This window comes from Panulirus ornatus, chromosome 56, assembly GCF_036320965.1.
Source record: "Panulirus ornatus isolate Po-2019 chromosome 56, ASM3632096v1, whole genome shotgun sequence".
NCBI classification, from domain to species: domain Eukaryota; kingdom Metazoa; phylum Arthropoda; class Malacostraca; order Decapoda; family Palinuridae; genus Panulirus; species Panulirus ornatus.
Window position 1 is genome coordinate 20960884 of NC_092279.1, and position 13990 is coordinate 20974873.

The following is a 13990-nucleotide window of genomic DNA, read 5'->3' on the forward strand; positions in this document are numbered from 1 at the left end:
AAGGGTCGTAAGGTTGCGTTTATGAGGCTATTAAAGTAAAATTTGTTTCAATATCATGGGACTACCTCAGTGCCATATATTAGCGACACTAAACCACATGCTACCTAATATATATATATATATATATAAGGCAGCAGGTTTGGATGGTATTGCAGTGGAATTTATTAAGAAAGGGGGTGACTGTATTGTTGACTGGTTGGTAAGGTTATTTAATGTATGTATGACTCATGGTGAGGTGCCTGAGGATTGGCGGAATGCGTGCATAGTGCCATTGTACAAAGGCAAAGGGGATAAGAGTGAGTGCTCAAATTACAGAGGTATAAGTTTGTTGAGTATTCCTGGTAAATTATATGGGAGGGTATTGATTGAGAGGGTGAAGGCATGTACAGAGCATCAGATTGGGGAAGAGCAGTGCGGTTTCAGAAGTGGTAGAGGATGTGTGGATCAGGTGTTTGCTTTGAAGAATGTATGTGAGAAATACTTAGAAAAGCAAATGGATTTGTATGTAGCATTTATGGATCTGGAGAAGGCATATGATAGAGTTGATAGAGATGCTCTGTGGAAGGTATTAAGAATATATGGTGTGGGAGGCAAGTTGTTAGAAGCAGTGAAAAGTTTTTATCGAGGATGTAAGGCATGTGTACGTGTAGGAAGAGAGGAAAGTGATTGGTTCTCAGTGAATGTAGGTTTGCGGCAGGGGTGTGTGATGTCTCCATGGTTGTTTAATTTGTTTATGGATGGGGTTGTAAAGGAGGTAAATGCAAGAGTCCTGGAAAGAGGGGCAAGTATGAAGTCTGTTGGGGATGAGAGAGCTTGGGAAGTGAGTCAATTGTTGTTCGCTGATGATACAGCGCTGGTGGCTGATTCATGTGAGAAACTGCAGAAGCTGGTGACTGAGTTTGGTAAAGTGTGTGGAAGAAGAAAGTTGAGAGTAAATGTGAATAAGAGCAAGGTTATTAGGTACAGTAGGGGTGAGGGTCAAGTCAATTGGGAGGTGAGTTTGAATGGAGAAAAACTGGAGGAAGTGAAGTGTTTTAGATATCTGGGAGTGGATCTGTCAGCGGATGGAACCATGGAAGCGGAAGTGGATCATAGGGTGGGGGAGGGGGCGAAAATTTTGGGAGCCTTGAAAAATGTGTGGAAGTCGAGAACATTATCTCGGAAATCAAAAATGGGTATGTTTGAGGGAATAGTGGTTCCAACAATGCTGTATGGTTGCGAGGCGTGGGCTATGGATAGAGATGTGCGCAGGAGGATGGATGTGCTGGAAATGAGATGTTTGAGGACAATGTGTGGTGTGAGGTGGTTTGATCGAGTAAGTAACGTAAGGGTAAGAGAGATGTGTGGAAATAAAAAGAGCGTGGTCGAGAGAGCAGAAGAGGGTGTTTTGAAATGGTTTGGGCACATGGAGAGAATGAGTGAGGAGAGATTGACCAAGAGGATATATGTGTCGGAGGTGGAGGGAACGAGGAGAAGAGGGAGACCAAATTGGAGGTGGAAAGATGGAGTGAAAAAGATTTTGTGTGATCGGGGCCTGAACATGCAGGAGGGTGAAAGGAGGGCAAGAAATAGAGTGAATTGGAGTCATGTGGTATACAGGGGTTGACGTGCTGTCAGTGGATTGAAGCAAGGCATGTGAAGCGTCTGGGGTAAACCATGGAAAGCTGTGTAGGTATGTATATTTGCGTGTCTGGACGTGTGTATGTACATGTGTATGGGGGGGGGGTTGGGCCATTTCTTTCGTCTGTTTCCTTGCGCTACCTCGCAAACGCGGGAGACAGCGACAAAGTATAAAAAAAAAAAAAAAAAAAAAAAAAAAAAAAAAAAAAATATATATATATATATATATATATATATATATATATATATATATATATATATATATATATATAATAAAGCGGAAAAAATATACAGCTTCCAAAAAATACACAAAATCATTTTTGAAAATAGCCATATATATAGCCTAGTAGGAGACGAGCATCCCAGATAATAACCACCACCCTTAATAACTGCCCTACGCCTTTATTTAATTAATACACTAAGTGGGACGCAATTACTCATTAATTATGGAGCACCAGCTGGGAGCTCGTTCTGCCCAAGAATTACGATCAAAACGATAATGACCAAACACCACACCGTGCCCAAACATACATACCTCGCTGATTATGGCCAAGCGTCGTAACCCGTACATATAACGTGATGACGTAGTCCAGCAATGTAAGAGCATAACCCAAACACGTAATATTGTGATATAATCTTGTATTATTCGTCTGCGTTGTAACAAAACAACATCTGGCATACAATAATGCTATATAATCTAAGTATAACCCGGAAGTAAATCCTGTGTCGATATACCCTACCATAAAACAATATAATGTTAAAATGTAATCAGATAATATAAACCGGACATGTAAACTAATATAAATATGGACCTTTAAATACAATTTTCTAACTGTATTTAATTACATTATCTCTAATGCATCTGCTCTTCAACAGAGCAAATTCATCTTTAAACATATTGCTTTCATTCTACATTTCTACATGATCGTTAAGCATTTAGTATTTCTATCAGTGACGTTTTCGTTCATTCACTTCTTTGATCATTACTTTTATGGTTACTGAATGTGGCCATCGATGCGGGCGACCCCTGCAAAGGCATTTTAGTTCCACTCAACCTGCGTACGATAATGGTCGAGACTCCGCTTACAACCGCCCAATGGTACACGTACGATACTCTTGGATCCCTTCCCTTGTCACAGAATTAATGAGCTGCCCCTTTCTGTTATCAAACTATTCTATGATTACAGTAAAGACTGTACTTATAAAGGACCCACCTGATAAATGGTAGGACCTCATACATATAGATCCGATGATACCTAGACAGGAATGCCTGAATATCAAGTACCGACGATTTCTATAGTCTTCTCTCAGCGTCATCTGGCATGAGGTAAGCCCTCTAGTGTTACGTGCTGACCATATTCAAACGAGAACCCTTCTCACCTCAAACAAGGTGCAGCCAAACTCAAAGGTTACGTGTACTATGAGAAACTTTTACATTATCGTGCCATCAATGCACAACATCATGTTTGCTATCCTATAATCTCCACTCGGCTAGATCATTTCTAGTTTACGTTCATTGAAGCCGTTTCCACACAGATAAAGATGGCAGTCTATCAAGCCCCAATTACATATGTCAAGAACCAGAAGCAGCAGCTACACTAAGACATATTCACGCCAGAACACACACCTATATAATGACTTATGATAATACTAGCAGTCTTCACGTGCGCTGCATGTTTCCTATGATGCCGTCAGCTCTCGCACAGGTTTGGGTCATTTCAGTTTTCATATGAATAACAGTAAAAATATTCAACAGCACCAGTCCATTTAACAAACGCATGCAATCTGAAAAACGATTTATGACGAACCGGAATGTGATATATACTTCCTGAATACAAAATATTCATTTCCGTATATTCAGTACCTAAAAGGTATCTGTAAAAATCATAGAACTACTTACCCACACAATAGAAGGGAAAATCAATATGGACCAAGCTTGTAGTTCCCAACTTGAAGCGTCCTCCACAGCCTGCTGCCTTGTTTACATGCATGCATCAGCTGACTGACCCAGCCAGACAACAACTTTCCAAAGATTCACTAATTCTATGAGAATATTTACTTACTATTTACTTATCGTTAAATAATATGGTAGTGATACAATAAATGTTAAAGAAAAAACTATAATTGTAACATGAATAATTCCCCAAGTTAAAAACTTAATCTGAGTGACGTTACATTAGCTTGGAGTTAAATATTTTTTACGGTTAAAAAAACTATCACGTGCAAACCCTTGGAAAAAGGAAAAGAAAAAAAAAAATCTCGGGTCTCGCGCGGCCTTGCGCCCCCGACCACCCTTTTCACAGTTCTTTGTTGGTCACACACAAGAGTAAACACGGAAACCCTACACTAAACAAAAGCCCAAAAGACGCATTAGGGACCACTTTTCTCCGGTAATATATGATGTTCATAAAGCACTCTGCCTGCTGTCAGATGTCACCGGATGACAGGAAGTTCATTTGTAATTCTTCCTGAGCTGGCTGAGTGTTTGAGCGGTAAGAAAATTAAGGATGAGGATGATGCTCCATTTATCTAAACGACACGGAGTAAAAAAGGTATCACTTTTAAGAATGATCCACAGAGCACTTTCCTTGGTAGTGACAATCATGTATTGATGCGGGGATGATGACAGACCAACTTACAACGAACCCTGATATGTACAGTCTTTAAAGCAATGCACCAAAGCGGGATTTTTCTGGAGAGGTGAAGTTGGCTCAGCCACAGAGCGAGGAAAGACCACGGGAGCACCACTGCGGAACCAGGAGAAAGTGTGAACAAAAAGAATCAATCTCTCTCGCTATCTACCATCACCCATTCTCATCGACTGGGCTTAAATAACCTACGCTTTCTGCACATATAACTGTGTCTCAGTCGATGAGTAATTTGCACCGTCTCACTTTCTGTCTGTATATTGTCTGTGAATATACGTATGCAAGTTCGCTCGTTTGTTAGCAATACGTCGCCTTGGCGGTAAATAGTAACGGGCACACTTGTGTCTAAGCTGACAAGAAACGAAATGGGAGAAAACAAAATTAGTTTCACTCTCCTTCGGGAATGTTAATGGACCTGTAAATGAGACTAAATGAGGAACAGTATCAAGAGGGAGTGCTACAAATGAAGAATACTGCCTGTTAGGTTGAGACAAAAGAGGAGTGATTTAGAAATTTGATATGGATAGGCTAGGATTACGAAAAGAAAAGAGGGTAAGGATGTATAAACAAGATAGGGAACTGAAAAACACAGTGAAAGAAATGCATAACATGAAATTCACTGGTGATAAAGAAATACGACATTTCATCTGAGTTATCCCTCTTCGAGGAATCAATAAAGAAAAATGCGAATGAATTGTAGGTAGATATGGTCCTGCCTCCCTCTGCTGGTAGCCGCTGCCGGACACGCATGCCAATAATTAATATTAATAAAAACTTTACTGTCGCAAGCCCCGGATGTGCTTCATAATTCTTCTCTTTTTTAAACAAATGATAAAAAATCTCGGAATCCATCCGTGAATGTGTCCAAAATGCTGGAATGAACACACGCATTTGATCCGTCATAGATCTAAAGCAACTCTCTATGACACTTTATGAGCTCACAAACTTCTTCAACTTTTCACACACACACACACACACACACACGTTGCTGGCTCGTGGTGTAGTGGTTAGTGTCGCTGATGATAATCTACACACTGGTCCTCTAGGCTTCGAATCCTGGGATCAGCAGTCGGCCCACATCCAACCCTGTTGTTGATCCTCCCTTCAAGGTTGATCGATAGACAGGTACCTAGGGTTTGTGTGTGTGTGTGTGTGTGTACCGTAAGAGATTAAAGACATGATACACATACACAGTGTCAAGCGACGAGGCAACACGAGTGTCAAAATTTCTCTCCCTCCCCCCATAACAATCAAATCACAAACGTTCATGCCCAACACACCAGCGTAGGCCAGGAGCACCCGCACCAGATGCACCCAGACCTACCCAAGTGGTTCACACTGCCGTACACCACAACACGATTCATCGTCCGTCCTGTTTTGAAGCAGGAGCAACGTGTCACGAAGGACGAAAACAGATTAAACACAGACGAATCTCAACGTCCCTGGGACAATTTACGAACACAAACTCGACCATACCGAACAATGTTTACTGGCAGAGAAAACATCGACATAATTCTAATAACATCCAGACAGGAAATACATGTCACGGAGAAAAATAAGTAGGATGAGATAAAGTTAACCAACGTATATATATATATATATATATATATATATATATATATATATATATATATATATATATATATATATATATATATATATATTTCAGATAAAGGATAAATCCTGTAAGGGGAGAAGAGATAAAGAGGGAGATGAAATTTAAGCTTCAGTCTTATTCATCATCACAAACGAGAGTTTACCAGGAATAATGGCTATAGTGGTGTGTGTGTGTGTGTGTGTGTGAGAGAGAGAGAGAGAGAGAGAGAGAGAGAGAGAGAGAGAGAGAGAGAGAGAGAGAGAGAGAGAGAGGAAACTCCCCCTGTGATTTGTGAGGTACAGCGTCCCTCTGGTGCAGGCTGGCTGGCTGGCTAGCTACCCCCGGGAACCAATCCTAAGGGCCAGGACCTCCTGACGTTGTAGCTGCTGGTGGTGGAGCGGTTCCACTTGACACACCCGAGACGACACATGATGATAAGGGAGAGTTTGACAAGTGTTGCAGCAGCCCTGTGTGACGCGAGAGTTGTATTGGTGGTATGGTTGTCGTTCATGTTATCATGATGGTGAATATGACCCTTAGGTGTCGTGTTATTGTGGAGGTTAACATGAGAGGAATGTCATATCACTGTGGGTGGTGGAGGAGGTGGCTATACCTTGATGACGTGACCCATCACGCGGTTGTGACATGATGCGACCTTATGATAAGGTGTGTGTGTGTGTGTGTGTGTGTGTGTGTGTGTGTGTGTGTGCGAGTTTTGGTATTTACTGTAAGGGTTGTGTTATGGTTGTAGTTGTGTTATGAAGGTTGTAGACGCGTCATGACAGTGTTGTCATTGGTGATGACCAATGGTCACGTCTTGACACTGCTGCTGCTGTTATATCATGGTTGTCATGACAGTGTTGTGGCTGACATGACAATGTTGTGGTTGTCATGATATTGGTGTGGTTGTCAAGATAGTGTTGTGGTAGTCATGACAGTGTTGTGGTTGTGACATGAAGGTTGAGGTTGTAAAACGAAAGTGTGGTTTTAATGATTGTGTGTCTATGTGAGAAGTGAGTTATGCTTGTGTCATGAGAGAGTTGTGATTGTGATGACAGTCTTACGGTTGTCATGACTGTAGGGGGGTTGTCCCATGACAGTGTTGTGGTTGTTCTATATCATCATGGTTGTGTCATGACAGTGTTGTGGTGACCATGACAGTATTGTGGTTGTCATGAAATGTTCGTTGTTGTACTATAAGTGTCATGCCTGATATGACGGTATCTCTTGACACGACGGCTTGTGACTGTGACTGCTGTGTCATGACAGTGCTTCATGACAAGGCTGCGTCAGGACACTGGTGTGTCAAAAGATCACAGCAGTCATAAGTTCATGACATAAGACCTGCCGTTATGTGGTGCATGACCCACTGTGATGGTTAGTCTGGAAGATGACATAACACAGTGGGTACGACACACATGGCAGTCACAGTGGGTACGACACGCATGACAGTCACAGTGGGCACAACACGCATGACAGCCACAGTGGATAAGACACACATGACAGTCACAGTGGGTACGACACACATGACAGTCACAGTGGGTACGACACACATGACAGCCACAGTGGGTACGACACACATGACAGTCACAGTGGGTACGACACGCATGACAGCCACAGTGGGTACGACACGCATGAAAGCCACAGTGGATACGACACGCATGACAGTCACAGTGGGTACGACACACATGACAGTCACAGTGGGTACGACACACATGACAGTCACAGTGGGTACGACACATGACAGCCACAGGGGGCACGTCACTCATGAGTCACAGTGGGTACGACACATGACAGCCACAGTGGGCACCTCACTCATGAGTCACAGTGGGTACGACACACATGACAGCCACAGTGGGCACCTCACTCATGACAGTCACAGTGTGTACGACACACATGACAGTCACAGTGGGCACACGTCACTCATGACATTCACACACAGTACAAGGAGCAATTCTTACCTGGACGAGAGGAGCTGGTGCAGGGTAGAGGCGTGTGTGGGTGTGTGTGTGGGTGTGTGTGTGTGTGTGTGTGCAGGACACGTGGTGGCCCCACGGCAGCCACCTCAACACTGGTGCTCCTGCCTGGCCATCTCCGTCATCAGTATTCGGGTGTGTTGGGGGGTCCTATGCCGCGGCATAACAATGGTGCAGCAATGGGCAGGCAGGCAGGCTGGCTGGCTGGGCCGGGCGATACGGGAGTCAGCTGTGCTGCTAGATCACTTTGACCAACCACCACGTTGCCTCACCACTCACTCCTGCAGGTGTTCGCCGCCCCTCCACCGCCACTACCTACTGCAGGGCATGACGCCCCGCCAGGAGGTGTTATTATGCACTTTGGTCGACCGTGGGGGCACAAATGGGCAAGCGATCCTCTCTAACGGGGTTGGAGTCTGGGTGTGTGTATGCGGGGTTCGATGCCAGAGCACCCGATCGCCGACGCCAGGGCAGCGGTACTGGCGGCGGGAGCGTGTATCGCCCTAGCCAGGGTCCGGCGGCGCCACTACGCATGTCTGACACGGCCTCGGTGTGCCATTCCTACTCCCAAGTGTGCTATTCCTACTCCGAGCGTCACATTCCCACCCCCCGAGCCAGCCAGGAGTGTCAGTGGCGCTGCTGGCATCACTGGGTCACGCTCCTCGGCATGACGGTCACACGCGACCCTGGACGGCTCCTCCACCAGCCCTACACGAACAAACAAATGACGAGATATAATACATACACAGTTTGCTTGCTGTACTTGTCTGCCTTGACATTGAACCATAACCGTAAGGGATACGAAGGAATTCGAACAAAAACAGACCATTACTGGGGTCCTTTCGAGGGTGTGTGATCGTGGAGGATGCGAGAAACTCAAAGATGATTGTGGTAGGAGTAGGAAGACATACAGATGATATACTGTGAAGAACCTGCTAACTGTTCACGTGACTGTAGAGGCGCAAATAAAGTTACTCGTGGACCAGAGGCGAAAAATTTAACAAGTCTGTTCTTTTATGTATGCCTAGTGCTGCCTTCATCCACTCTTAACTGGTGAATCATTCCATGTTAACAAATCCTGATGAAGTAAAAGTACTTCTATCTCATTCGAGGTAAAATATTGACCCATGAGTTTGTATCCATTACTTCGAGAAGTTATCTCATTGTGACTGTTTCTAGTAAGGATCCCTCAAGAGAACCGACATTTGAGAGAGAGAGAGAGAGAGAGAGAGAGAGAGAGAGAGAGAGAGAGAGAGAGAGAGAGAGAGAGAGAGAGAGAGTCACTAGCTAAAGGTCCTACAAAAATACAGCTGGAACATCCGGCCATACATCCAGCACCAGACTGTTCTACAAGAACACAGAATCAAGATTGTAATCTCATGAACATGATTCATTACTTTCGTCAATAAGAGATCAATAGGTACTTTCTCGACAGAGTTCCCACAGTCTGGCCACGCCAGTGAGTTTCCCACAGCCTGACCATAGCTCTATGGCTCCACCCAACACCACACTAACGTAAGCGCTACAACTTGTATGATACTAAGCATTCATCCCTTTGAGTCGTCTACTTAAATACTGTTTCCTTTACGATGATTTTACCATCTCATTAACAGACGAGAGTTCACTTGTTTTCCATGCACCGGTGTGTGGGAAGGCGGTATATATCCTCTGAACACCTCGATCCCTCTCCAAGATGGGAGGGGGAGCTGCTCCGTGAGCCAGGCAATCCTGGACACCCACTCACATTATCTGCAAGATCCCGGCAAGCCTGGTTGTCCTCCTCCTCCTCCTGTCCTCATCATACTGACCTGAGAGGTGATGTATACAGATAATAATAGCAAGAAAACAACTCAATAGATCAACTACTTTGTTTTCACATTACTGAGAGGCCGCCACACACTGTAGAAAACCTGTCTTTAATTCATAGAAATATTCTTACTAAAGGAAAGCAGAAATTGACGATAATTGATCTTTTTCTTTTTTTTTTTTTTTTACATAACGACGTGCAATAACGTGACACAGGCAGCGACAGTGGTCAACATGTCGGCTGGTGAAGCCGTCCAGACCCACAGATCAGCAGCCTCTACGGTAGGATGAGGCCGGCAGGACCTGAGGACCAACCCAACAACCTTGAGGGGCAGGTGGCTGAGGGTCGGCAGGACCTCAAAACAACAGCCTTGAGGGGCAAGAAAGATCACAACCGCTGATGTTCTGCCTGTATTACTGCCATTCTACTAATGCCGTAACCATCACGATTCCACACGTCACATCCACTACCGCTACAATAGAACAACTGATGTTAACGCCATAGCATTGACGTCACAACCACTGTAATGATCTCAACCCCCCGCCATTACACTGACGTCTCGATCAATTCATAGAGGTAAAAACGGTAAAGACGTCACCACCACTGCCACTGATGTCACAACCAATGTAATAATACCACAGCCACAGACGTTGATGACATACCACTGTAATGATGTCACAACCACTGCCACTAATGACAAACCACTGTAAAAATATCACAACCAATGTAATATCTGAGCCACTGCTGCTGATGACAAACCATTATTAGCTTCTGACACTCATTACAAATAAGTTGAAAAAAAATATATTGATGATATGGAGACATACAGTGTCTTATGTTACAGGACTCCAGGTTATCAATTATTGCCTCAGAAGTGTCAACCCTTGCACAGGGGGTAAGAAAAAAAAAGCATTATGACGTGTATTGCAAATTAGAAATATAAATATTTGAATATCCCCGTCCCCAGTCACGCCAAATTGCCTTGTAAAATGAGATAATCACATTAGAAATAGAAGAATATGGTGTCGAGTACCCAAAGACATCACAAATAGCAAAACCACTTATCCTAAGACCAATGTTTGCGGCCAAGATGGTCCCTCAGGTTGTATTTCCACCTAGGGCATGACTTTCATCCATAACCATCACGCTAACTTACCTTCGTTTGGTTCAATGCTTTCATTTAGTTAAGGGGCATCCAATACATTCCCAAACGTCACTTCTTTTTTTTTTTTACAACCCCCGAGCGATCTATAATCGAAAATTTTTAAGGCCGTTTCAACGGCAGGAAACCAACCAGCTGGGATTTGTTTACAACTGCGTCGCTTTGACCCAGACTTTTTTTAGTCGAGATTAAAGGTGAAAATGGAAATAAATGTTTTTTATATATACTGATTCAAGACGCCTTTATAAAAACAACAAAAACTATGGGAATATCTTCACTTACTTCCATGTTTTTTGTAATGGCACACCGGCTTTGATGTTAACAATGCGACCGGATTTTTGTTACTAGACTCGGGTCTGAATTCAAATGATCTAAGAAGTGTTCACAGTGTGTGTATATATATATATATATATATATATATATATATATATATATATATATATATATATATATATATTCTGATTTTGACTGAACTGTATCGCTAAAGCCTTTTAGTTTGCTTTACATTATAACACATTGATTCTTTTTTAATAAGATGTAAAATAAAGGGAAATTATCTATAAAATAATCATTTACCAAAAAATGCACTGTATCAATATCTCCAAACTGTGATCAATAAAAAAATGAAAGAGGAATAGCGATAATAGATGGATAGTGTCAGTGTCAATGTTAGTGCTAGTCACAACAAACTTATCATACAACCACTGTAACGATTATGTCACCACCACAATAATGATGATAAACACTGTTATGATGATGTTACCATTTAAATGATGTCACCACCACGATGATTATGTCAACCGCTGTGATAATGTTTAGCACCGCCACTGAAATGACCACCACTGCAACACTGTGAGTTCAAGATGATGGCTGTTCGAAAACCAAGGGCAGAAGATGAAATAAATCAGGTACAGAACATAAGTAATGAATGCAGTTCAACAAAAGAAGAGTAATGAAAGTAAGGCCATAAGATCAGCGGTGGATGAGTTAGACAACAGGAAAGAGACACCAATATGGTACGACCCAGAATGATCAGTGACACAAGAGCTCCAGATATACAAATCAGTGATGGTACCTGGACTTGGAAGGGAAAATGGATCCATTATGAAAAAGGGAAATAGTGGCAATAGAGTGAAATGGAGTACGGTTATCATAAGAAACAATGAAGCTATTGATTGACACAGAATTATTTTACACACTGATTGGATATAACAACGTTATCAAAGTGAAGACTTGTGTGGGTTATTCTTAGAACGGAGTAATAACAGCCAGGTGCTCTCGGTGCAGGCAAATAAATTTGCATTTAATGAAAAATTCGGTGAGTTGTTTATTAGTTACGACAGACCAAGAGGAGAGTTTTAGAAAATACCTTATCAAAGAGAAACTCCAAAAGGGGAAAGAAAAAAGGAAGGAACACAAAGACAGTATAGAATAAAACCTCCTCAGCAACAAGGAACCAAGGAGACAAGCTGTGGGAAGGTTGTGCGTGTCTGAAAGCGGCACACACAAATGCAGATTGATTTGCACCAAACGGGAGGAAACTGAAGTTTAGTGATGACAAAGAGGAAAGCTGTCCAGATATTTAGAAACCCAAAGGAAGATTAGCTGAGACCTGGTGGATATGATAACATCATTCTAGATTTATTTTTTTTTTATTATACTTTGTCGCTGTCTCCCGCGTTTGCGAGGTAGCGCAAGGAAACAGACGAAAGAAATGGTCCAACCCCCCCCCCCCCCCATACACATGTATATACATACGTCCACACACGCAAATATACATACCTACACAGCTTTCCATGGTTTACCCCAGACGCTTCACATGCCTTGATTCAATCCACTGACAGCACGTCAACCCCGGTATACCACATCGCTCCAATTCACTCTATTCCTTGCCCTCCTTTCACCCTCCTGCATGTTCAGGCCCCGATCACACAAAATCTTTTTCACTCCATCTTTCCACCTCCAATTTGGTCTCCCTCTTCTCCTCGTTCCCTCCACCTCCGACACATATATCCTCTTGGTCAATCTTTCCTCACTCATTCTCTCCATGTGCCCAAACCACTTCAAAACACCCTCTTCTGCTCTCTCAACCACGCTCTTTTTATTTCCACACATCTCTCTTACCCTTACGTTACTCACTCGATCAAACCACCTCACACCACACATTGTCCTCAAACATCTCATTTCCAGCACATCCATCCTCCTGCGCACAACTCTATCCATAGCCCACTCCTCGCAACCATACAACATTGTTGGAACCACTATTCCTTCAAACATACCCATTTTTGCTTTCCGAGATAATGTTCTCGACTTCCACACATTCTTCAAGGCCCCCAGAATTTTCGCCCCCTCCCCCACCCTATGATCCACTTTCGCTTCCATGGTTCCATCCGCTGCCAGATCCACTCCCAGATATCTAAAACACTTCACTTCCTCCAGTTTTTCTCCATTCAAACTCACCTCCCAATTGACTTGACCCTCAACCCTACTGTACCTAATAACCTTGCTCTTATTTACATTTACTCTTAACTTTCTTCTTCCACACACTTTACCAAACTCAGTCACCAGCTTCTGCAGTTTCTCACATGAATCAGCCACCAGCGCTGTATCATCAGCGAACAACAACTGACTCACTTCCCAAGCTCTCTCATCCCCAACAGACTTCATACTTACCCCTCTTTCCAAAACTCTTGCATTTACCTCCCTAACAACCCCATCCATAAACAAATTAAACAACCATGGAGACATCACACACCCCTGCCGCAAACCTACATTCACTGAGAACCAATCACTTTCCTCTCTTCCTACACGTACACATGCCTTACATCCTCGATAAAAACTTTTCACTGCTTCTAACAACTTTCCTCCCACACCATATATTCTTAATACCTTCCACAGAGCATCTCTATCAACTAGATATCATATGAATATATGAGACGAAGATAACTAAGGAGGTCTGCTCATATTTGATATCACCCAAGAATATACAACGTAGGAGAGGGGTCTGACTCTCTGGGTAGGGATAACCGTGAGTGGACATACCCATGTTTCGGGAGCGAACGGTGGACTACAGGCTCTTCAAATAATATACGTAATATGAAATATTACAGAGATAGATACCAGTCACAACACAAGGTAACCAGGGAAAAAATGATAAACTGGATCATTAGTATGTCCAAA

The 13990-nt window shown here is 43.0% G+C and overlaps 1 protein-coding gene across 2 annotated transcripts in view; it reads right to left on the reverse strand.

Moving 5' to 3' along the window:
- LOC139765992 (uncharacterized) overlaps window positions 1-8309 on the reverse strand; it is a 237221-nt gene extending 228912 nt beyond the window's left edge. For both annotated transcript variants that reach the window (XM_071694029.1, XM_071694028.1), the window contains exon 1: window positions 7827-8309. The gene's annotated coding sequence lies outside the window, so the exon portion shown is untranslated. The remainder of the gene's footprint in view (window positions 1-7826) is intronic.
- Between the last annotated feature and the right edge of the window lie 5681 nt (window positions 8310-13990).